This window comes from Dasypus novemcinctus, chromosome 8 (assembly GCF_030445035.2).
Source record: "Dasypus novemcinctus isolate mDasNov1 chromosome 8, mDasNov1.1.hap2, whole genome shotgun sequence".
NCBI classification, from domain to species: Eukaryota; Metazoa; Chordata; class Mammalia; order Cingulata; family Dasypodidae; genus Dasypus; species Dasypus novemcinctus.
In genome coordinates this window covers 20,239,115-20,265,705 of record NC_080680.1, presented here as the reverse complement: position 1 = coordinate 20,265,705, position 26,591 = coordinate 20,239,115, and the positions used below count along the sequence as shown (strand labels likewise).

Below are 26,591 nucleotides of genomic sequence, written 5' to 3'. Positions count from 1 at the left end.
AGTCCAAGGACGGCATCCTAGAGGGGGCTGGGAGGACGCTGCAGGCCTGGAGCCTTCCAGCTTGGGCTAGCCCCCGGAGCAGCTGCAGACGGGGCCCTGACTCACCCCCGCCCTGGGCTCAGCAGCAGCCTCTCTAGCCTACCAGTTTCTGGTTTCTGGTCTGTTGGCACATGGTTGGTTATATGAGCTTCCCCTTGGGAGTGTCTGGATGTCAATGAATGTCTGTGAACCATGAAATTAAGGAACAGGAGGGGCCGTCCTCCATTGTCTTTTCAGCCAGTCTACTCCAGCCTTTGTCCTTTCCACCACCCAGGGGAAAATGTAGGCCACCAGTCACCATTAGCTCAGATTCCTTAAAGAGGACGCATCGCCCGAGTTCAGGAATGTGTGTCACCTGTTAAAAGTTACGTGTTTAGCCCAATCCTTCTGGGAGCAAAAAAGGATAAAAATCCAAAACAAACCAACAAACAAAAACAAAACTGGTGGTGAGGCAAGGCTGCAGCTGTTCCTAAGAGGAAGTGCTTTCCACTCGTGTATATTATAGTGACAGCCTGTGTTTTCTCAGAAGGCGACTTCCAAACCAGACCACTGACTGAGAACAAACGTCCAGAGAAAAGTTAAGGTTCCCCCAATCGCGAATAACCGAGCTTCACCCCGTTTAAACAGGGAAGGCTTCGCGGAAGCCCTTTGCGTGGTACGTGGTGCCCCTAACCCCGCTGTTTCAAGGCTCTCAGACATTCTTAGCGTGCCTTGGGGCTGGGAAGAAAGGGGAGTTCAGAAACTCCCAAATTTCCTGGCTCAGAACAACTGGGCCGCTGTTTGCAGAGGGAAAGGAAAGAGTTCTTAATGGCTTGCCTGGAAGCAGGCACACCCCACTTTGCTGACCCTCTCCCAGCTGGCTCTGTGATTTCCCCCTGCCCCACCCCTAAGAAGATGAGGTTTTGCCACCAACAGGAGACTTTTGCTTTTCATGGAAATGGAGAGGGGTGTGTGGAAGGGAGAGATCTGCCTTGAGCCGTACATTTTTTCCCAAGGCCTTGTCGCGTTAGTGACAGCTTATAGGGTAGACAAGAATCTTTGCTATAAACTGATGAAACCTGCTGTCAAAACACGCCCAGGTGCTATGAGGCCAGCCCTGCCATAAATTGTCTTTAAGACTCAATGGTATTTCCTTGGGTGCTTAACTGTTGAGTAAAAGAAAAACAAGTGTCAGACAAAAAGCACCCTGATTTAGTGTACATTGGTGAATGATCGGACACCATCTTTTCACCTATTCGACCCGTTTTCTCCCGCTCTTTATGCGGTCAGTGATGATTTACCTGCTTTCAGCTCTGGGCGCACTCCTTGAGAGTTCCTCTCGTTTCCACTTGAGTGCAAGGCTCGGCAAAAGCCTGAGGACCCCCTGGTTGCAGGAGGCTCGCCGTGAATGGGACACCTTGTTCTTTGTCCCCATCTTTATGGTATCAGGTTACCAGTCTGCGCGGCCTGGAATGCCAGCCAGAGCACTCACACTGCTCCCATGCTCTTTGTTCTCGTTAAAATTTTCAGTCGACCAGCACTGGAAGTCACTCGTGACAAAAGAGTCACGTTCTACAGGCGAAGTTTTCATTCCGCGGGTTACAGAGGCTTTTTGTCTTCTCTCAGGAAGCCTTGCCTTGTGGTTGGCCTCGATTTTCCTTCTGGGCCACGTTAAATGGAAATCTTTTTTTTTTCTTTTTAATGTGGAAGTATCGTCACAGAAATAACAGTAAACACGAGCCCCAAAGAAGGAAAAAGACCATATCAGATCCAAATCTCTTTGAAGAAAAACATCCCTACCCTTTGGCTTCGACAATAGATTTACGATTAATTAGTATTATAGATTATTTTCATTTATGACTTTTTTTCTGATTATAGAAGAATTATACACTTCATTTGGAATATAAAGCAATTTTATAAACAAGAAAATAATTTTTGATATCTATCCTTTTGGTCATTTTTATGGATGTATGAATACATGTTTTACTTTTTTATTTCTTTCCCTTTTTAGAATAAAAATTAATGTTCTCTCTGTAGTAAGTTAAAACAGTGGAAAAATATAAAATGTAAAAGCCCTTCCCCATTCCTTTCCCCAGAGATAATCAGTGCCTGCTAACAGTTTGGTATGTGTCCTTCAACACATTTTCTGTGCTATGCAGCATGGAGGTGCATATTCTTTTTGAACAAAATTGGAATATTATTATCCAGAGTTAAAAATTTTCACTTAAGACTGTATCTTGAGCTGTTTTCCATATCCCTCTAATTTAATTCAAGAGCAAAAAATTGTAGCATAGCTTCCTAATGAATGGATGTACCATAATTTCATTTACTCAGACTCCCACTGATGGACTAGTATGTATTATTTCTAAGAAAGTTTCACATTCCATTAATATGGTAGTCTATAAATAGATATTTTTAAAATCTATCTACTGAAAATTTATTTGAAGTCGTCTCATCCCAACCTTTGTGCTAAGAGAGGAAGTTTCATGGGTGAACAAGACACAGTCCATTTGGTAAGGCAGCTTGTACTTGATCATGTGGAGTCATGATTACTCCACATTTATACCTCATGTGCAAAGGATTATCAGTTGCAAGTTATAGAAACTGGCATCAAAGTAACTTCAGCAAACAAGAGAAGTCACAGGCTCAAATAATGGAAGCACCTTAAGTTCATTCCGCCTGGCTTTAGGGACTCAAATGTCATGAAGAATCTCTGGCCATCTCTCAGTTCTGTTTTCTTCTATGGTATTTTTATTCTCTGGATCATTTTCCTTGTATGGTTGCAAAATTGGCTATCAGTCTACCTGCCTACCTGTCTATAAATAGATTTTTATTTCTTTTCATGTCTGCTGGCCCAAAGAATAGCCCTCCCTGCCACCACACATGTACATGTATTCCAACCGTCTTTTTTCCCCTCCTTATTCATTCATTCATCCATCCATCCATCCATCCATCCATTCATTCATTCATTTATTTAATTTACTTACTTACTTACTTATAGGTATGGGGGGCCAGGGATTGAACCCAGGTCTTTGTACATTGGAACCCAGTGCTCAACTACTGAGCCACATTGACTCACCTGAGTTGTTTTTTTTTATTTGTTTTTTACATGAATTTTTTTAACTTTATTGAAGTATATCACTCATACATAAACATACATGAACAATAAGTGTGCAGTAATAGTTGTGAACTTACAAAACAAACATATATAACATCACACAGGACTCTTGCACCTCACCCTACCACTAATAGCTTGCATTGTTGGTAAACCTTTTAAACTAGTAATTAAAGAGCAATGTCGAAATAGTACCACTAACCAAAGTAATTTTCCCCAACCCCCCATTATTATCTTTATATCATTTATATGTGAACATACATAAACAATAAGTGTATAGTAAAAGTTGTGAACTTACAAAACAAACATGCATAACATCACGCATAACATCCTACAGGGGTCCCATACATCAACCCTCCACCAACACCTTGCATTGTCATGAGATGTTTGTTACAAATTATGAAAGAATATTGTCAAAATCTTATTACTAATTCTAGTCCTTATCTTATATTTGGGTATTTTCCCCCAACCCACCCTATTATTATTTTTTAAATATATTTTTTATGCCAGAAGTTGTAAACTTATAAAATAATCATGCACATGTGCAGAATTACCAAACAACACCCCTCTATCAACACACCACACTGTGGTAGAACATTTGTTATAAATAATATAGTATCATCTGATTGTTATCACATCCATAGTGTATATTTGGCACACATTTTCCATACTGCCCATTATCAACACAGAACATCTTTGGCATAGATGTAAGAATATTATATTATTACTGCTAACCACAGTCCATAGGTCACTCCAGTTGTATCTTTCCCATGCTTCTTCACATTCCCACTACCCTGCAATAATGATATGCATGTGCTTTAGCTAACAAAGGACACTTGCATCTGTACCATCAACCACAATTCTCATCCACCTCTTGGGTTACTGTGCTATTCTGTTCTAGAGTATTCACTAGCATTCTCTTAATTGGCATTTACATACCTAGACTGCCATTTTCAGCCACATGCCCATTTATAAACTAGCTATTACTATGTGTTACTATCCACTCTATACATTTCCACACTTTCACAGTAAAGCTAATTAAAACTTCTACATATATTAAACATCAGTAGTCCATCTCAGTCCTCCTCTCATCTCCTTTAAGAATCCACCACCTACCAACAGGTCTTGAAACTATTTTCCTACAATTTCTTCTAGAAGCTTTATGGTTATTGCTTTTATTTTTAGGTTTTTGACCCATTTTGAGTTAATTTTTGAATAAGGTGTGAGATAGGGATCTTCTTTCCTTTTTTCGGCTATGGATATCCAGCTCTTTCAGCACCATTTGTTGAATGGACTGTTCTGGCCAAGCAGTGTGGGTTTGACAGGCTAGTCAAAAATCACTTGATCATACATGTAAGGGTCTGTTTCTGAATCTTCATTTGGTTCCATTGGTCTATGTGTTTGTCTTTATGCCAGTACCATGCTGTTTTTACCACTATAGCTAGGGAATATAAAGACTAGAGAGGAGAGTTCACTTCTACTTTTTAAGGTGTTTCTAGCTATTCGGGACCACTTACCTTTCCAAATAAATTTGATATAGTCATGTTTTCAATTAAAAATGCTGGTGGAGTTTTTTCAGGATTGCATTGAATCTGTATATCAATTTAAGAGATTAAGTAAATATCTTAATGATATTTAGTCTTCCAATTCATGAGCATGGAATGTTCTTCCAGTTATTGAGGCCTTTTTTATTTCTTTTAACATAGAGTTGCAGTTTTCTGAATATAAGTGCTTTACATCGTTAAAGGTTAAGTTTATTCCTGACTATTTGAGTTTTATCTGTCATATTTTATTTTCACCACTCTTTTGACACTTTTAGTTACTTTTATTGATATAATCTTCATTTCTAGACTCTCTTTTAGGCCTCTCTCTCCTTTCTTTTCTTTCAGGCTCTCGCGTACCCATTAGAATTTTCTGAAAATTTGATCTCTTTGTTAGAAATTCTCTCAATTTCTGTTTATCTGTGAATATTCTAAACTTGCCGTCATTTTTGAAAGGCAATCTTGCTGGATATAAGGTTCTTGGCTGGAAGTTTTTCTTTTGTAGTATCTTAAATATATCATACCACTGTCGTCTTGCATCCATGGTTTCTGGTGAGAAATCAGCACTTATTGGGTATCCCTTATATGTTATGCATTGCTTTTTTCTTGCTGTTGTCAGAATTCTCTCTTTGTCTTTGGCATTTGACATTCTGATCAGTATGTGTCTTGGAGTTGGTCTATTCAAATTTTTTCAGATGGGAGTACATTGTGCTTCTTGGACAGGGATATCTATGTCCTTCAATAGGGTTGGAAAATTTTCTACCATTATTTCTTCAAATATTCCTTCTGCCCCTTTCCCCTTCTCTTCTCCTTCTGGGACATCCATGACATGTGTGTTTGCCCATCTTTTGCTGTCAATTTATTTCCCTGAAACCTTGTTCAATTTTTTCCATTCTTTTCTTCATCTGTTCTTTTGTATGTTCACTTTCAGAGGCCAGTTCTTCAGGCTCACCAATCCTTTCTTCTGCCTCCTCAAATCTGCTATTATATGATTGTGATGTTGTGTTTTTTTAAAGATTTATTTTATTTATTTCTCTCTCCTCCCCTCCCCCCCCATTATCTGCTCTCTGTGGCCACTCACTGTGTGTTCTTCTGTGTCTGCTTGCATTATCAGGTTGCATTGGGAATCTGCATCTCTTTTTTGTTGGGTCATCTTGCTGCATCAGCTCTCTCTGTGTGCGGCACCACTCCTGGGCGGGCTGTACTTTTTACATGTGGGGTGGCTCTCCTTGCAGGGCACACACCTTGCACATGGGGCACCCCTACGCGGGGGCACCCCTGCATGGCACGGCAGTCCTTGGCGCAGCAGCACTGTGCATGGGCCAGCTTACCACACAGGTCAGGAGGTACTGGGGATCAAACACTGGACCCTCCATATGGTAAACAGACACTCTGTCAGTTGAGCCATGTCTGCTTCCCTCCAATGTTTTTTAATTTCATTTATTGTGCTTTTCATTCCCATGAGATCTGCTATTTTTCTATGTATGTTTTCAAATTCTTCTTTGTACTCATCCAATGTCTTAATATCCTTAATCTCTTTAGAGATTATTCAAAATCATTGAATTTATTAAGGAGTTCATTTGAACATCTATGATTAGTTGTCTCAACTCCTTTATGTCATCTGGAGGCTTATCTTATTCCTTTAACTGGGCCATAGCTTCCTATTTCTTGATGTGGACTGTAATTTTTTGTTGGTGTCCTGGCATCTGGCTTACTAGAGTATTTATTCTGGGTACAGTTTTTCTTCTTAGTTTAGGACTTCTTCCCATTTGTCCCTTGCTTGGTATGCAGTAGGAACCAAGGATGTAGTTGGTGTTATAAGCTGTGGAGGCTCAAACTGCCCTCATTACCCCAGGGGCCGATGAAGCTTCTTCCAACTTTCTCCTTTGCCAGGGGTAAGGAGAGAGCCACAGCTGTGTAGAATAATCCAGGTCGTGCAGGCCTAGACTCTAGTTATGCAGAGAGACTGATGAAGCTTCATGCCCCTCTCTCCCCTGCCTGGGGCGGGGATGGCGCTGCAGGTGTGGACGGCAATCTATGCAGTGTGAGTCCAAGATGACCACGGTTGCCCCGTTAGACTTCGGGTTATTCAGTCTGTGCCAGCCAAATGTACCTGCAGTTACCTGGATAGGCTGGAGCAGGGTCCACCAGCCTCCTCCCTGCCAGAGGTGGGGCTGAAGCCTAGTCTAGGGCTGCAGGCCAATCTGGGTGAAAGAAACCATTTCCTATCATCACTGTGATTTTCGGTCAGCCAGGATTCCCCTCAGGCTTGAGGCAAGGTCAAAATGGCAGCTACTGGCCTCTTTCTGACCTGGACAAGTTCCAATTTTAGCTGTTCTTAGGGTTATACTCTAGCCAACTGAAACCACCAGTAAGTAGCTGAAATCAGTGGCTAACCATCTCCTCCTCCCATTTTTTGGAAATGGAGCTTTAAATTCGAGCCACAGAATAGCTCCTGGGCAGCTAGTGCTGCCAAAGTAGGATGGTCACTGGCCTCCCTCCCAGAGGTGGGGCTGGGGCCTAGGCTAGAGCAGTAATCTGATCTGGATTGAAAGCAGCTGGTCCCCATCAGCATGGTGATTCTCAGTCCACCCAACTTCCCCTCATGCCAGGTGCAGAGTTAAGATGGCGACCACCGGCCTCTTTCTGACTTGGACAGGCTCAAACTTTAGCTGTTCTCAGAATTATACTTTAGCCCACTGAATTTACTCCTCAGTAGCTGAAGTTGGTGCCCAACTGTCTCTTTCTCCCCCATTTTTGGGAAGTGGAGCTTTCGTTTCCAGCCGCAGATCAGCTCCCAAGGTGGCTTGTGTCTCCAGTGGAGGATGGGCACCAGCCTCTGGGGCATGGAGCCTCTATTTATGAGTCTTCTCTGCAGATGGGCAGTCTCCTCCTTCCAGTCCTTCAAGGATGTTGCAGGATGTTTGTCTGGTCTCCTGGATCCCCCAAACAGGTGCTTTGGCTAGCTCCAGAGGGCTTTGCGTGTTTACTAACTGCCGTGTAGCTGGAGCTGACTCCAGGAGCTCCGTAGTCTGCCGCCATTTTGGCAGTTCTATATCACCTGAGTTTTTTTTTCCTTCTATCTGGTTGAGGTTTTTTGATGCATAGCTTTGCTGCCTGGGGGCCTTGCACCTCTCTGTGCTACATGGGGGGCCTTGGATGCTGATTTCTGTCTTTTTTACCAGGAGGTCCCGGGTATGGAACCTGGATCCTCCATATGGTAAATATGAGCTCAATTTCTTGAGCCACAGCGCCTTCCCATGAGTTGGTGTTTTCATTTGTTTTGCTTGTTGTTTGTTTTTGTTTTCTCAGGAGGCACTGGGAACCGAACCCGGGACCTCCCGTGTGGGAGGCAGGAGCTCAGCTGCTTGAGCCACAGTTGCTCCCCTCTCCTTTATTTTTAAAGAAACTTTAGATTACAGAAAAGTTACATAGAAAATATAGGGGATTTCCTTATACCCTACCCCCTTACTTTTCCCCTATTAATATTAATGACATCTTTCATGAGTGTGGTTCATTTGTTATAATAAATGAACAAATACTGAATCATTGCTACTGACCATGGTTTATACTTTAGTTTATACTTTGCACCATACAATTTTATACGTTTTGACAAAATTTGTAATGGCCTGTATTCATTTTTGCAATATCATGCAGAACAATTCCAATGTCCCAAAAATGTCCCATATTACAACTATTCTCCCCTCTCTCTCCCCTCAGAACCTCTGGTGACCACTATCTTTATATCAATATTACAAGTTCTTCTATTACTAAAATAATAATAAGACTACTTTGAACCCATAGTTGCATTGCCCCTTATAGTCATTCATTCCTCAGCCTTGAGGATTTTGGTATGGTGATGCCCACTCTGCTTCAGAATGAGAGTGACCTTGGATCCCATGGTGCAGATGGATGGAACTATCTTGCTTGCAGTTGTAGATACTTTGTTTTTTGGGATGGGCATTGTCCATCATCATCCTTTTGTTAGTTGCCCTGAGTGAGTCCAATGAACTGGAGAGTAGGTATTGGCTGCAACTCTGCTGAGATTCAGGGCTCAACCAGTGTATGAACAGAACAAATATTTAAGTTTCTAGGACATACATTTAATATATAATAATAAATATAATATATATAATATATAATAATAAAATAATAATAAAAGGGGCAGAAGAACCACGTGTAGGGAAATTATAAATGAGTCTAACTCTGATCCATTGGGGAGATAGGTTAACATATATTCCAGGGTAAGGCCCACCGATCAGGTGTTGATTTCCTGGGTTGTTCAGATATCTCTAGAGCCCTCAGGAGCACCCTGCTTGAGGCACTTTTTACTGTGGCAGTCAGTGAGATCCTCCTGAGACGTTCATAAGTGTAACATCTGGAATGACCTCCTGGCTCACTTTGAAATCTCTTAGCTGGAAAAACTCATTTCTATTTAATATTTCCCCCTTCTGGTCAACATCTTTTTTCCAAATGCATGGCTAGTTGGTGCTTGCCAACTCTCTTTTAAGATACTTATGTGCAAATTCTAGAAATAACTTTTCTCCAGCCAGCCTTTCTTCTGTACATCCCTATTTTAGTTGCTAGTTTCTTAAGTCCTCCCTCTCTTTGATCACTTCCCCCCATACAGACAGTTGCCAGTTCCTGAGGTTCTTATGCTCATACTTAACCAAATTTCTGATTTTTTTCCCTTTCCTAGTGCCTCCACCATTTTTCATTGTATTTTGCCTGAAATGGTGCAGTAGCTAATTGGTCTTTTAGCTTCCAAGCTCTACCCCTTTCCATCCATCATTTAGATCATGCAAAAAATGTCTTACCCAGGCACAGTTCAGAGCCATTCTCCTCACTAGAAACTTGTTCCCATTGACAATGCACCTAGAACAAATTTGTTGACCTCTTATTTGAGGCTATCAACAGTACTGCACCAAGCTACTTGTTCTTTTTTCTTTTTCTTTTTCACCTTACTTCCCACCGTTCCTGGGTATTTGCCCAACCATATGTACCATCTCCTAATATCTTTGAGCTTTACCCCCAGCCTTGCTTTGCATGTGCTCTTTTCACTCCTTGGAGTGCTTTCCTTTCTCTGTAATTTAGCATTTATCACAACCTGCCTCATATTGCTGCTATCTGCATACACATCTTAGGCCATCCCCCCACCACACCCTGGAAACAACTCATTGTTGCATTACCTGTGGTGATGCTCATTTGTTTTGGGCCTTGCACATAGATGCCTAAGGGCTGCACTGTCCAGTAGGGTAGCCACTAGCCACATGTGGCTATTTAGTGCTTGAAATCTACCTAGTGCACTTGAGGAGCTGAATGTTTCATTTTACTTAATTGTAATTCATTACATTTAAATTTAAAAACAAATAATTCAATCATTGTTTAGAACAACTGGCATATGCGAATGAATCTATTTTCCAACTGTCAATCTTATAAATCTAAATACAGACCAAACACTTCTGGTTAAAGTTTACCTTCCAAACTTAAATGTGCCATGAGTATAATCTATGCATCAGTGATAGAAGACTTAGTCTGAAAAAAGGAGATTGAATATCTCAGGAGTGGTTTTTTTTTTTTTTTTAAATATTGGTTACATGTTGAAATCATAATATTTTGGATGCATTGGGTTACATAAAATATGTTACTAAATTTAATTTCACCTGTTATTTTTTGTACTTTCAATGTGGCTACTAGAAAATTTGAAATAACGAACGTGGCACACATTAGATTCCTATTGAACAGTGCTGCCCTAAAGCTGTATTAGTTGAATTAAAATCTGGGTGCTTAAGGCTTAAAATCACCCCTAGAATAGGTACCATTGAAATCATCTGGTTGTGTTTTTTTTCTGTCAAATGAATCGATGTGTATAGAGCTGGCCAGCACTTGGACGCCTTTCCATTTGCTATGACAGCAGGACAATCAGAATGCAGAGGGTCACAGTGCTGCGTTCACAATAGGGCACAAGCTAATTACCAGCCTAGCTTCAGCTCTTAATTTCGGCTCCCAGAAGACCTGCCTCCTGAGGTGCTGACAAGTAGGCAAGTTCATTCATGTGAACCTCACAGCCCTTCTGGGCATCCGTCTACGCCTTGGGGGACGTGCCCATCAGCCTCTACCCGGCAGAATCCTCGGCAGCAGTGGCAGTGAGGCCAACCGAGAAGATGGGTGACGTGGCTGACCACATAATGTGTCCTGGAAACAAGCAGGAGTCATCTCAAGTTCCCAGACCCACTCCTGAATCCCAAAATTTACAACAGCAGGTTATTTCATCATATTGGGAAAATGCCGCTTCTTTCTAAGCAAACACCTGCGACACGCCAAAGGCCGCACAAGCCGAAAATGGAAAACCTGTAGGGAAAATGCTGCAATCACGAAATCGAGGAAACTTGATAATATGTGACGCAAGAGTTTCTGTCATTGGAACCACAATGTGCTTTTAGCATAGAGAAAGCCAGGTGGTTTATTAGGGTAGTAGTTTATAGTCTTCTTTTAGCACGTATTATGTAATAGTATCAACATAATTTTAAGGCCCATTAAGATACTCAATTTCAGTGGTCTTTACGAATTCTACATTTAACGGTCAATCGAGAAAACTGAGACTGGTTATTTTGCAAATTCCAGAGAAATTATATTTTTCAAATTATATGTGCTATGAAGCCCATGGTTCTTTAATATCAATAATAGCAGTTGCATAATATGGTGCACTTTTGGGGCTCCAAAAGATTTGGCTGTCATTTTTGTCCAGTGGTTCAACTCACATTTTCTAAGTGACTCAACCTCTTGTCAAGGATCCTTAGAGAGACATTGAATAGGTGCTTTTGTCTTAGTTGGCAGAGTCACAAGAGGTAGGGAGAGATTTTATCACCTTTTCATTTTTAGCCTAATTTCCCTTATTTTTTGGCGTCTGTGGCTACCTGCCTATTCCAAAACCTCTCTGACCCATTATTCCACATTTCTTGTGAATTCCCTTCACAATGGCCAATAAAATTACCCGAGCCAGCCCCATTATATCCCCTTATGGATGAATTTTCTTTGGGTATAATGTTAATTTTTTTTGTCCCAAATGACTTTTTTAGTCCACAAAAATTAAAAGCCATGTCTGGTGATATGAGAGGGAGAATTGTGGGAAGAGTCTGTTCGCCCAGACAGTAGTAAGTAACTGAAGGTTTGCACGTGTGTCTGTGGTGGTAGTGTGTATTATTAAGGACATCTGATTTGACACTCTCAAAATCTTTTGGCATCCTCACAGCCCCAGGCACCCCATGATGAAATAGGAGATGTTTTCCTCTGGTTTCCCCAAATGAAAGCTCTGTGTCTTTGTCCTTTTCTCTCCCTTTCAAAACCTGATTTCTGGCCAGAATCTTATCTTCGTTTGCCAGGACCACTACAACAAATACCACCCACTGGTTGGCTTAAACAAGAGTTTATTGGCTCACAGCTTGAAGGCTGGAAACACTGCTTTAAGATATCATCCGGCCATGTTTTCTCCCCTTGTCTGTAGCGTGCGTGACTTGCCACAATTCTTGGAGTTCCTTGACTTGTCGATATATCTCTGCCTCCATGGCATGGTGATCTCTCTCTCCTTCTCTGCCTTCTCCTCTGCTTTCTTCTTCTGTTTCCAATTTCCTTTCCATGTAAGAACTTGGGCCATGTTGAATGAAGTCCCATCCTCATTCAGTTCGGCCTGACGTGAACTAGTCACATCTTCAAAGGCCCCCTGTACAGATGGGGTCACACCCACATGACTGGCAGTTTTGACTTGTCCACTTCTTTCGTGGGGGCCATGATTCAGTCCCCAACAGATCTGAATCTCATTCATAGTTGTCCAAGACTAGGCTCCAAGTGAATAAGAACAATTGAAAGTGTTTCCTCTCCCAAAGGTTTCCTTTGTAACGGGAAATTACAAAGATAGACAGCCTTCTCTTTACCGAAAACTGTCAAGCTTTACCGAAAACTGTCAAGCTTTACCAAAAACTGTCAAGCATCCCACACCGGTTGGAGGAAGCTTCCTCCTGAATCTGAAATCATGTCTCCGAATCCAGTGCTTTCCCTTCCTGCCCCCCTTCATTCAATGACTATAGACTGTGCATCTCATCTTTATGAGGGAGTGTGGATGATCAAAGATGAAAGAAACACAGACCTTGCCCTCCAGATGCTTAATAATTTAGTAGGAAAAATAGATACTAATAATTAATCTAAGGCAGAATGCAGTAAGTGGTGAAAAACTGTGAAGAGTTGAGATCTTTTCCAATGACTGGAAGCAGAGAGGGTTGAGGTACCATTTGAAGCAGGTCTCAAAGGACAGAGTTTGGACAGGTGGACATTGTGGAGAAGGCCATTACTGGCAGAAGGAATGATTGGCAGGTAGAAAACTGAGTATGCACATTTAAAGATTTATTTTATTTATTTATTTTTCTCCCCCGACTCCCGCCTGTTGTATGCTCATTCTGTGTCTATTTGCTTTGTTCTTGTCTTCTGTTTTTAGGAGGCACCGGAATCGATCCAGGGTCCTCCCATGTGGGAGGGAGGCACCTAATCACTTAAGCCACCTCTGCTCCCTGCTTTGTTGCTTTTCTCATTGTGTTTTCCTCCTTGTGTCTCTTTCACTGCGCCATCTTATTGCGTCATCTCACCACGTCAGCCTGTCATGTCAACTCACTGTCTTGCTTGTCTTCTTTAGGAGGCACTGGAACCAAACCTGGGACCTGCCATGTGGTAGGTGGGAGCTCAACTGCTCGAGCCACATCTACTTCCCTGCATGTTTGAGCAACACTGGGTAGAATCAACTGTCAGTGATTGGTGGCTGATTAATTAGTTTGTCTTAACCACAAAAAAGACCCACAGAGTAGTGACCCAGAACCAGGGAAATGGAGGCAACTTACCTGTGTGAAGTAGGGGGAGCAAAGAACACTTCCTGGTCAGCTTCACTCTCCACTTCCTCCCAAGCCCCCATCCCTGCAACACCCTAACCAAGGCCGTTCTGTCCCTGAATAATGGAAGTGAGTGCATTTTTTTTATGGTGGTAAAATACACCCAGCAAATGTATTTTGATCATGTTTCAGAGTAGTGCTCTTTTTTCCCTCCAGGTCCCTTGTTAGCAACGAGTTTATTGTCTGTTTGGCATGGAGAGCAGGATCTGCAAAGGGGACTAATTAGTAAGGCAGGATGCAGCCAGATGACACAAGAGACTCAAATGTGATCATCGGGGGTTTACACGAAATCCAGGAGCCCAGGAACCACAGAAGGTTTGGAGAAGGAGTGATAGGATTTGAGTGACTCTCCCACAGTCGGGGGGGCCAGCGGCCTTGACCCTCCGGATGGAAGGCCCAGCCGTCCCCTCGGCACTGTCTCATGGAGTCAGAGGAACGCTGGGCTGCCTTTTTACTCCTTGGTTTTGGACTGTGAATGTTCACGTCCAGAGGCCATTCATTTCAAATGGATACTTTAAAAAAATGCCCTTAAATGTCCGATGACCAGTGGTGTCTACCCAGAGAGCACACACAAAAGGCTGGGGCACATCGACAGCCCCTCAGCAGAATAAGGGTGAAGCACACGAAACAAGCACATGCTGGTGCAGCGCAGCCGAGGGGCCCGAGTCCTGCCGGGTGAGGAGGGGGCGCTCGGCAGAAGCGGGCGGCCGAGGCCCGGCCCTTCAGCATCGCGGTGTGGACATCTGTTTGTAAAGGGAGCTCAGGGGAAGGCATGTGAGGATGGCTTGCTTAGTTGGGAGGGAGAGCTTCGGAGAACTTTTTTCCTTAAAAAGTGACCCAGACGAACACATCCATGTTCAGGGTGTGACACTGGGGAGAGAAATCCAATATTTGCTTGGTGACTAAGGGTAAACCTGCCATTCTGCCCTTTGAACCAAAAAGAAAAGGAAGCAGGGGCCTCTGACTTTGAAATGTCCCTTCCGCTCAGTCCAGCTGAAGGAGACCTGGTAGGTTGATAGTGGCCTGTGAAAACACGGGTTTTAATAAAGAGGCTAGGAACTCTCTGGAAGCCTAGCTCTATGGGCTTAGCCTTAGAGGTCCTTGGGGCCATCTACTGCAGGTCTGCTGAGACCAGGTCACGCCTCAGAATCTCTCAGAAGCCTACTGAAAACTGCAGAGCCCAGACTGACTCTGTACCTCTGAGTCTCTCCACAGGTAGGGCTGGGACTGGCTAATAGAATCCATATTTTTCTCAGATTCTGGAATATATTTTATCACTTTTATAAATCCGTGTCCTTCCTCTGTAAGTACAGTCTAAACTCTGAGAGCCCTTCAATTGTACATTCTTCCCAAGAGATCCAAATTTTTGGCTTGGTGGTTTAGTTTTTTCTTTCCACCAATCTGCCACCAGAGTTGAAAGGGCACCGGCTCTGACCACAAGCTCGTGGTATTGGAGGGGCGGCCGCAAGCCGAGCACTGACTATAATCCAGCAAACGCACAAGGGGCCTCTGCCCCCAGGGTCCTGGCAGGAACCATAGAGCCAGACCTCCTGTATTTGCCATATTCGACTGGGATGCTAAGTCTAGTAGAAAACGACAGGCCCCTAGGCAGCCTTAGTCATGAGTCCTCCCGCTCATCGTGCAAGGGAGCCAGTGTGATTGTCCTCGAGGTGCAAAGTCTGGGGGACCCCATTGGGCCGTAAGGGTGCTGCCTGCTTTTCAGGCCCACACTTGTGTCCTCACAGACTGATCCATGTAAGGACGATTGCACCCCTCCTAAAAAAGAGATACTGTGTAATAGACTTTCATTGTAATGGCACTTTATCTAGTTCGTAGAGAGAGATCTTTAGAAAGATGGAGCAATGTAAATTCAAAGAATTCAGACAAAGATGTGAGCCTCAGAATATAGACCGTATATTGATAGAAAAACATCTTTTGTTTGTTTTCAAGAACTGCTCCTATTCTCTCCTCTCTGCAGACCCACCCGAATAATCAGAGGCAGATTACTGTATATTTGTATCTTGCTCTTCCCACACCTGGAGGGTACAGCCCTGACAGCCACCACTTCTTTAAGTTGTACACGTGTGTATGTACTTACATGTCGGACGTTGCACGGCCTCTGTGCACATCCTGATGTTCAGATAGGCAACCCGAGCTGTCTGGGTGGTAGCCCCTACGGTGACTCTCCCCAGCAACTGCTGTCAGAGCACCCTGTGACAAAGAACGCCACCAGAAGCATTTGACTGCTTTAGAACACAGGGCTTTTCTTTCTTCTGTTTTGTGGTCAGCCATTATGTAGTACAAAATAGATTAATATTTAATATTTAATACCTGCATGTCGTATATAATGGGTGGATATGGCCTATATTGCTTCCTGGTTAAAGATCAGTCTTTTCTAGTAGTGCATGGCTAGTCTGCTTTAGAATCATTTGATTTAAACAAGTCTTAGAGGGCAACTCATCTCCTCTTCATTGGGGGTGAGGCTGAGCCACAGAGTTATTTATTTGCCCAAGTATAGAACTTTAGATAGTAGTGGGTAGCAGATCTGGGGTTTGAACCTAGGACTCAATCCTCAGTCCGTTGGACCAAGGCACTTTGTAATTTTTAGCACTGTTGCTTTATTTCCCTGAATTATGGAAATACATGCACAAAATAAAATTTCCTGTCTTAGCCACCCATACGCATACAAGTCAGTACTTTCATAATGTTGTGCTACCCTAACCACCATCCATTACCAGAATTTTCACATCACCCCAAATAGGAACCCTGCACCCATTGTGCATTAACTCCCCATACCTCTTCCCTCAGCCCCTGATAACCTGTACTCTGCCTTCTGTGTCTGCGAGTTTATATATTCTACTTATTTTATATGAGTGGAATCAGACAATATCTGTCCCTTCACGTCTCACATATTTCACTCAAAATGACATCGTCAAGTGCATCCAGAATGTAGCATGCATGCATCATTTGTAGCATGCATCAGAATGTCATTCCTTCTAATGGCTAAATCATATTCCATTATATGGATAGTTCATTTTTGTTTATCCCTTCATCTGTTGATGGACATTGGGGTTACTTCTGCCTTTTGGCAACAATGTTCCTTTTAATCCAACTTGGCTTGGCATATCTGTGCCTCAGTTTATTCAAAGACGAATGAGTACATAATAATGAATCCAAAGGAGAGCCCTGAACAGCGGTGGTTTTTTAACATTTAATTGATGACTGCTCTTTTCCTAAAACTGCCCTTTAGTGGCTAAAAATGTGCTTTGTGTGCAGTAATGTGAACCTTACTTTCTAAGACTTTTCATAAATATGTGTCATGTGTATGCACATCCCTCTTCTGTTTTGATATTTCTAAATGATAGCCTGTGCATCTGGATTGAATATTTTGCATAGGAAATACTGGGCTTTATTTCATTGAATTGTGTATGTGTCAGAGAAAGGCTGTGAGAGTGTGTGTGTAGTAACTATTTAGGCCTTTGCCTTTGGAAAGATACAGCTGTTCCTCCCTTGAGATGGAAACTAACTTTGATAATAAATAGCAGGTCACCCAAAACAAACAACCAAGGAAAAGCAACTGGTTGAGTAAGATGTGTCTTTATGTATTAATACTTTCTAAAGTGGGGGTTCTTAACAAGGGGTAAGTGGACCTGAAATTCAAAAAAACATTACTCTTGTAGGGACGTGTTGATGCGGGTATGATATATTTATTAAATAATACACAATATAGTGTGGACTCAGTAAGGGGTCCATGGAACAGAAAAGGTGAAGAGCCCCTGCTCTAAAGCGTTTAAGGAATGTTTGCCATATCTTCTTATTTGCTCTCAAAAGCAAACTGACTGGCGCCCTGGCTTCCGCCCTCAGTTTGTTCCCTTTGCTGGCGCAGAGCGGGTGAGCATCACAGAGCACAGCTGATGGCGGCCAGCCAGCAAGGGTATCACAGGTCAGCCGTGATGGCCAGTGATTGTCCAGCTGCCCACATCCAGTGGCGTGGTTTAAAGGAGGGCAGCGTTCTGGTCACACACCTCTGTAGGCGTTATTTATTGCAGCTTGGTTGTGAGTGTCTTCCGAGATTCGGCCAGCAGAAAACCCTGTCGTTCCACGTCAGGCCTCCAGCTCCAGGCCTTTACAGGCAAAGTCAGTTCTGCTCCTGAGCCTGTCTCGTCAGAACCACCCTGTCCCACTGCACCTGGGGCCCGAACAATTGTATCACATCAGATGGGAAGCTGCATTCTTTTGAGTTTCATAAACAGGAGCAGAGGCTGGGAGCTTATCGGGTTATATCCACACTGATATCTGCACAGGGCCCATTGTCATGATGTTTCGTTCGACAAACTTAATTCAGTGTTAGAGGAAGAGGGTCGTGAATACAGGAAGTACAGCTTTGGAGTCAGCTCTCCCACTGCTAAGCTGGGTGGCCCTGGCCCAGCCACGTACCTTCTCTGAGACCTTGTTTCTTCCCTGGGAATGAGGGGAGCTGGCCTGGAGGAGGCCAGAGCTGCCTTGGGCTGGAGCCACTCCAGGCCACCCTGCACCGTGCTGAGTCCCGGGTCTCCAGTTGGCCTGGTCACCTCTGTCAGGAGGAAAGTCGGGATTTATTGTTTTGGGGGTCTTTTCTGAGCATCTTCCTTTCATGCCTGGCAATCTTTGAGTTGCCCTCAGCTCTAAAGCCTGTCCTTAGTTTGGTGTGATATTGGGAGGGTTTTCATATGTTCTGTCCTGAGTGGTGATTTACAAACTTACCCTCTCAAGAGAACTGTTTGTGCCTTTCTTTTCTCGCCCCACTGGGAAATTGCTCTTTGAAAAATTGTTGGGAGAAATCTTAATAAATAATCTATCTGCAGGAGCATTTATGTTGGCTGATCACTGAAGAATAGACATTTGCTCTGAAATCAAATTAATTATTCACAGATATTAACCTGTTTGACCAACAGGAGGTGAAAAAGCATTTTGCTAGGATTGTTAATGGCCAGAAATTGCTACAGATCAATAAACAGGTCAGTTTTACCTTTGACAGTGGCAGTTGTTAATTCCAGGATATATTTTGAGATATAAAAATAAGTACTGGTTTATGTCTGTTGTCCAAGTAACCTTGGGGGAAAATTCCAGGGAGTCGGAGGCTGACTTTTGAAGGTGGGGAGGATATCTCCAGAAGGAGCACCACATTTTTTGTGCTGCCTTTACATTGAAACCATTAGAGTATTTGCTGCTTAAAAATATATAAAAACAAACAAAACCATTAATGTAAAGTTTCTGAGAAATTTCTGCGGTGTTTGCTGCAGAGCTTATAGCAAAATGCTGCTGTTTATTGCATTGAGAAAGTAGAATCTATTTGGGGTTTAGGTATAACAAGAAATGATCAGACCCAGATGCTTTCCTAAAATTATATTTCCAGTGCATTTATATGTCTGTTACAAAGTGTGCTACATGCTAAAAATATTTTCCTTTGTAGGCCGAGGGAAATTTCAAACCACATTGAGGGATACATATATCAGATGGTTTTTCTTAAGTGCGTTAAGGGCCTCCTGTTTGTTATTAGCCCAGACTTTACAATATGACATTATTTATGCCAAAAAGCTCCACAATTCAATTCTTCTTTAATTTCAGCAACTTTATTGGCATGAAAATGCATGGAAGGGAGGCCAAAGTCAATACATCAGAATTTGGGACTAAGACTCCAGGGCCACAAGTGATAATGGGATTCGGCTGTAGATAACCTCCGTTATCCCTGTGGTCTCATTTCTTTGGGAAGGAGACATCGCCTCCCATGACAAGTGGCTTCCCCCACTTTTTCTCCAAGTGCTTCATTCCATTTTCTCTTGATTCCTTTTTCCTCGATTGCACAAGCTGTCATTTTTCAGATTTTATATGGCCAGGGCAAGGATAGGCGTGGCTTGAAGGCCCTCCTTGATTGTATTTATTATGACGCCAGCTTCTCCTGAATTCTCACTGGGTCATAACTGAGGGTCTTCCACCTGGGTTTTGCACAAACACTTCTGGTCAACTAGCTATAAATGGGCAAATCAAATTAGAGAATATATAGGCTGCATAACTCTCTATAGAAGTATATTTTTTTAAATAAATCAGTTTCATTGATAGGTATATTAATAAAGCATGCATACATCCAAAGTATACAGTCAGTGGTATTCAGTATAATCACATAGTTGTGCGTTCACCAATTCTGTACAGATTAACCCTCAGCTTTCCATTCTCTACCCTCATTCTATTTTCTGGTAACCTATATTCTCATTATTAACTCCATGGATTTACATAATATATTTAGTTCATAATAGCACAATCATATGGTACTTGTCCTTTTGTGTCTGGCTTGCCTCACTCAACATAATAATGTCCTCCAGGTTCATCCATGTTGTCACATGCTTCACAACTTCATTTCTTCTTACTGCTGCATAATATTCCATTGTATGTATCCACTTCAGTTTGTTTATCCATTCATCATTTGACAGACGCCTTGGTTGTTTCCAGCTTATAGTATTCATGAATAAGTCTGCTATGAACATTGGTGTGCAGATGTCTGTTCCTGTCTCTGCTCTCAGTTCTTCTGAGTATATACCTAGAAATGGTATTGCCGGGTCACATGACAAGTTTGTCTTCAACTTCCTTAGGAACTGTCAAACAGCCCTCCCCAGCGGCTGTACTATTCTGCATTCCCACCAACAGTGAATAAGCATGCCTATCTCTCCACATCCTCTCCAACATTTACAGTTTTCTGACTTTTTAACATTGGCCATTGTAATAGGTGTGACATGTTATCTCATTGTAGTTTCGATTTGCATTTCCCTAATCACTAATGATGTTGAACTTTTTAAAAATGTGTTTCTTTGCTATTTATATTTCTTTATAGAAGTATATTTTTAAGTTTAAATCTCCCCTCTGGCATATAAATTTACATATTAGAATACCAGAATGAAAAAAAGGCTATAATTTTATTGAGTAGTCCCTATGCTAATTGTAATATAGGCAATAGTATCTGCTAGTCATAACACCATCATTATACCCACTTTATAGATGAGGATACTGAAAAACATTATCAGCCTAACTTAAAGCCCAAGTTCTTCACTGTTCCTTGGTTTTTAAATGCATGCAGCTACTTTTAGGGTTTTAAATATTTTGGCACCCAGCACCTCGTCATGCTGGTACACAACAAAGTAGAAATATCAAATTTCATTCTATGGTCTTTTTACAACTACAGTGGGCTTATTGTTTCAAGTGAGATAGGACTAAAAATGGAATTGTCTCCTTTTTAATAAGGCATATGAAAGCTTTGCTTCATCGTGACTGCTGGTAGTTGCTGGGAGGGGATGCATACTTGTTTGCAGTGGCTGGGATGTGCCGTGTCTCTGCAGGCTCCATGCAGGGCCATAGAGTCTGGGTGGTTGTCAGGGGAGGCTTTTTTTTATTATGCTACCAGAACTCAGTTATTTTGAGACCTATGAAAAGTTTGCTTTAGGTTCAAAATACCAGGTGGGCCTTTGTGGCTAAGAGGAAAGAAGAAGAGAATGAACATTTATTGTGCCTCTCACTGTGTGCATTGTCTCATTTTGTCCTCATGCCAACTCTGTGTGGTAGATAGCAGTATCTCCCTTTCGTAAGTTCAGAGAGGTTGTATGACATCCCCAAGGGTCACACAGCTTCTAGTTGGCAAGGACTGCGTTTCCTGTTACCCCACGGCTTTGCACTGAGACAGCTATGCCTAATTCATAGGACAACACTTAAAAACAGCAGCAGCATATTTGGGTGTATGTTAGGATGATTTACAATGTCCTTGAACCTCAGAGAGCAAGCAGTGAAAACAAGGAATGCTTTAAAAGAAGGCAAAGCACCTGCGCAGTGCGGAGAGGCGCAGCCCCCCCCCCCCCACGCAGCAAAGCAACGCACAGAGAAGACCATGACGCAACCAGATAGAGCGGAAAAAAAGGCAAAGCAGAAAGAGACCATAGTATTTATACTATAAGTTTACCCTGTTAGTTGAAATCAATAATTATAAAAGTAGTTGTAAGTGACTGAAGATGGTTAGTTTTAAGAAATTCTAACATACCTATCACTACTGTGAATCTAAACTAACAGGGTAGATTCTTCAGTTCTGCATATTCGGAGGTGTTTATGATAAGTCTAATAAAGCACCAACGTTCTTTGTGGTTCTTTTCCATCTATCATATGGCTGAGCACAAAAGCTGTGTTATGTACAGAGTGGCTCGGTGTATCCCTAGTAGAAAGAAGTTATGTGTGGTATCTAAAGAACAATGAGAGTTTGCTGCTTGGCTGATCCCTGCTGGATCAAGTCCACATTCCCTAGCTCCCACTCTCCCACCTACACATTCAGAGGGTGGGAGCATAGCAAAGGGAGGGGGGACAGGTCCTTTTTTTTTTCAGAGAGAGATTTAAGCTCATGCTCGCCTAATATGGACATAGCTGCGCCTGTGTAGCATTAAACATTGATTTAATCTACTGCTGGAGAAAACATCCTATGAAAAGTAAAGCGATTAGCAGCCAATTAATTTTGGCCCTGCCCATTGTTTTCTTGGAATACCTCCTTGTATGGCTCTAAACATGTGGTGAAAAAACTTTCTGGAAAATAGCTTTTCCTCATATATTATTTATATTTGGGATAGCCACTCCATCCCACCCCCTAATGGGATGGGTTTTACTGTCCTTACTCTTGTGCGTGCGAGATTTTACTTCTTAATTGAGGAAGGATGATTCAGGCTCATGCCTCCGGTTTGAAAAGTGTGATTCCACTGGGTTCCTTTGGGAAGTGAGATGGCAGGCAACCCATTCTGAGTGCCACGGTTTTGAAAAATAGACCTGCGGGGGCCACAGACTCCCAACATGGACCCTCTCCTTTGAGGGCCCCTGGGAACATGGGCAGGCCCATGTGCACACACTTACAGATGCCACACCCACCCCGTCTTGGCAAACTACCTAGCCATGGGTGTTTGCTTTTCAGGTTAGTTGAATGCCAACATATGGTATGTGTGTGTGTGTTTTAACTGGTATCGTTGATACCTTTGGCAAGTCATCTTGGTCAGAGTAATTTTTCGTCTAGCATCACTGTACATGAATATCTTTCCTAAACAAGGCAGCCCATTTGGTTGGAACATGGTACCCAAGTCCCAAGGGAGTCAGCACGGGTTGCTTCCCGTCTGGAACAGTACCTTTCACATGGAGCAAAGGGTGGTTTCCATCGGTACACATTGCTCCCTAGTCTTAGCCAGCAATCTTTCAAATGCAAAATGCTTTGCAGGGGAATGGGCAGCAGCCCTCAGTATAATTAGAACATGGCCTAGAGATGAGGAATTGGAAATACCACCTTCAGTACACAGAGTTGCAGATGAGCACTAAAATTGGGTTCCCTGAAGACAGGTATTGAGGCTTTTTTCACTCCAGAATTCTATCTACTCTTGTCTCCCTTCTGGGGACAGTGTTAAGACCTTCCACCTCTTCTTAGTCCTTTGTGAGTACGCGTGCATAACTTATCTCATCCAAAAATATAAACCCTACTAGCACAATCCAGCCCAGAATTGTGTCTGCTGTCAGCCCAAAGGGACTTACTGTCAAAGAACACAGTAAGTGGCTGCTGCCATGACATTGACCTTGAAATTTGGATATGTCTCCCAAAAACATCTGGAATTTCTTCACAGTACCCTGTCAGAGAGGGATCATTGTTAAATGATCTAAACCAGTGGTTCTCAACCCTGGCTGTCTCTTGGAATCCCTTGAGGGAAGGGGGTGACTTTGAAAACAGCTGATGCCTGGCATCTACCCTCACCTACTAATCAGTGGTTTTGGTTGCAGCCTGGGTGTTGGGATTTTTTAAACTTCCCCAAGTGATTCTAATAAGCAATCAGCGTTGGCAACCACTGAGTAAGGCCTCTACATAATTTATATTTCGCCTATGAAAACCCTTTAAGGTGAAAACGTCTGTGAATATTCACCTCCTGTAAAGAATTGCTGTCATACAGGTGTTGAGGTGGTTGTGCTAATATCCATTTTCTAGAATGGCTGTTTCAATAGACTTTTATGGTCTGGGATTATATTTTGTGGGCTGTGTTTTGATCTAGGCTTATGTGACCCACATAATAAGCAAATATTTTAAAGGGAGATGGTCATGCTAAATGTTCCCCAAATTCTTGTGCTGGAGTAGAAAGAGCACTAGCTTTCCAATAACGAGATCTAAACGTCAAGCAGTATGAAGTACTGAAATTCTCTAAGACTCAGTTTCTCCATCCTCAAAATGGGGCTATGTGAAGAAGAGAATGGTCTGCAGATGGAAGAACTTTGTAATTGGCTGCTCGTTTTCCCTGCCAGTTCTGAGGTTCTGTGATCTCTGATGTATGTGGTGCTTCAGTACCTTATTTTTGGTTTTTGCTTCAGTACTTTTTGTCCAGCTTCTAGTGATGGTGTGATGCTTCTTGGTTCTAATAGTCTAGGGTTGATAAATAACAACTTCTTCCAGTCCTAAGCACATTACATGTGTCATTTGATCTTCATGAATCTATGAGAAAGGAGGCTTAGAGAGGTCAACCAGCTCATACATCACAGAGCCAAGCCAGACAAGCTGTCTGCACACTCTTTATATTATGCTGTCTTACTGCTTTTGTCACACAAGTTCCGTGAGGACAGGGATGGTGTCTTATTCAGTTTTGTGTTCACAGAGTCTAGCTTTCTGTTTTGTAATAGGCACTCAATATGTTAAGCAAATAACCTGTCCACGTGTCCAATTTACATGCTTCTTCCTGCAAGCAAAGACCAGTTCTTCCCTTTTAATATCAAAAGAAATAAAATACTTGGTTGGTAAGCAGTTTTATAATAGTCCTGTATGATATTTGTATAGTATTATGGTTTTTAAAAAAATTTTTAAGTTACTTTTTATGTTTTAATTATATAAATAGGGTATAATCATATGTCCTGAACTTCTACACTTCACTTTCAAATGTGTTAATGGATTAATACCATTAGAATGATAGAATTTTTCAAGACCACCCCACCACTCCACTCCCCAAAAGAGAAAAAAGAAAAGAACAGCGAAAAAAAACTGGGCATGCTTTCTTCCTGCCCCTTCTTGTCCAAAAGGAGTTAAGGCAGCTTCCAAAGTAGATAAATAGAGCATAATAAAAATAAATTGAAATTTTAAAAAATGAGGCAAAGTAAAAATAATGGTAGGAAAATAAGATGGGGCCAGGAATTAAATTACCATACAAAACGCCCACCTTGAAGTTCCTATGCATGGCTAAAACAGGGTCTCAGAGCTCAAAGGTTTCTAGAAGAGGGGAAAAGGGTAAATTGCAGTGTTCACGAGGTAAAAGAATAGTAACAACTAAAAACAGTCACCTAAGTCCAACTATTCCTGATAATGATACCAGGGAGAAGTTTTTCCTATGGGTCCTCAAAGAAAATTACTAACGCAATAAACAACCCTCTAGAAACATCCTTACGGTAAACACTGCAATGGTTTTCATGGTGCTGTTTTTTTTATAATGCACCTCAATAAAGGCTGATGGCTTCTTACCAGAACATAATGTGATAAAAGGAATTTCAGAGGACCAGGAAGATGCAGTTCCTGTGCCAGCTTGATGGTGGTCTGGCTTCATCCAAGAATGGATTTTAGAGCTTTTCCTATGGGCATCAGGAAAAGCTGTGAACCTCCTGAAAATTAATTGTGTGTGTGCTCTCTAAATGTATTTTTTTTTTCTAGGAAGCTGATAGATCAGTAGCCTTCATCAGATTCTCGGAAGGGTTCAAGGAACAGAAGGACTGAGTATCTGAAATTTTGCTCCCTCAGTAAAAGTTACTCTTACAAAGTAAGAGTTTTTGAGCAACATTGAGTTCAGGGTTATGGTTACTGAGAAAAAGTGTCTCCTAGGCACTCAGAGCCGTAAGCTTCAGCAGTCAGCTGATGTCCTTTTTGGAAAACTATGCTTTATCAGGACTTCCACTAAGAGGTACATTTGGCGGGGCCAAAATCCTCTTCAGAAAGAAACTAGGTGTTTACTCTAACACAGCGCCAAAATGGGCAATAATTCAAATTATATAGAAATTTCCTAAAAATCAACTAAAAAAACCAAAAACATAAAATAAAGGAATGTGTCCCTTAAAAATGACAGAGCAAAATTTAAAGACATTAACATGTGATAACTGGGCCCCTATACCTTGTTATTATTTACAACTTAATTAAACTAACCTAGATTTTACTTTCCGACCTCTGTAGTCATATACTTTTTAAGTCACCCTGAATTTATGTTGATGATCAAGCCCTTCTGGAACCAGTGAAAGTTTCTAGAAATCTCTACCTTGTTTGATATGAAAAGGTCTTTTGGCTTCTTAGAGGGGTTACTTGCCCCTGCTGTGACCAAGGGAGAGTCATTTTCCATCCGAGGCTGTTTGGGATAATTCACGAGCTTACCTTGTTTGCTCTTCAGGACCTTTGACAGAAGGTGAGCCTCTTTTCCTTCTGCTGCATCCTACCTCATTCCCTAGAGAGAGGAAGGAAGAGAGAATGTGCCCATATATTAACAATATGAAAGTGGTATCCTTATTTTTTTCCAGTGAAAGAAGTGATTTTCAATTTGACTGCAAATAAAAGAAAATAAAAAGATTTTCCTTCCCAAAGTAATATCCAGCCACTAGGTAAAATGATGCTTTTATTTTATACTATGGTATTTTGGTAAGCCTCTACAATGGTCTTCACCGATTATAAATCACTTTGACAAAGTTCCTCTCAAAACTTCCATCTCTACTAGAATGAGGCAGTTTTAAAGTTGTTATTCAAATAAAAGACATCTGATTTTAAAAGATAGCTTTAAAAGTGTTTCCACCACATGCAGAATTCCAATTTTTTAAAAAGTAGTCTTTCTTCAGTTTCTCCACGCCCTAACTTCATTGGTAATCAACCCCTGAAAAACAGGAAATTTAGGTAAAGAAAAGGAGTAATGTCTTAAGATTGTATTAAACACGCACAACGAG

General features: G+C 42.0%; 1 protein-coding gene across 6 annotated transcripts in view; it reads left to right on the top strand.

Moving 5' to 3' along the window:
- AOPEP (aminopeptidase O (putative)) overlaps positions 1-26,591 on the top strand; it is a 366,697-nt gene that overhangs the window by 251,417 nt on the left and 88,689 nt on the right. The window lies entirely within an intron of this gene.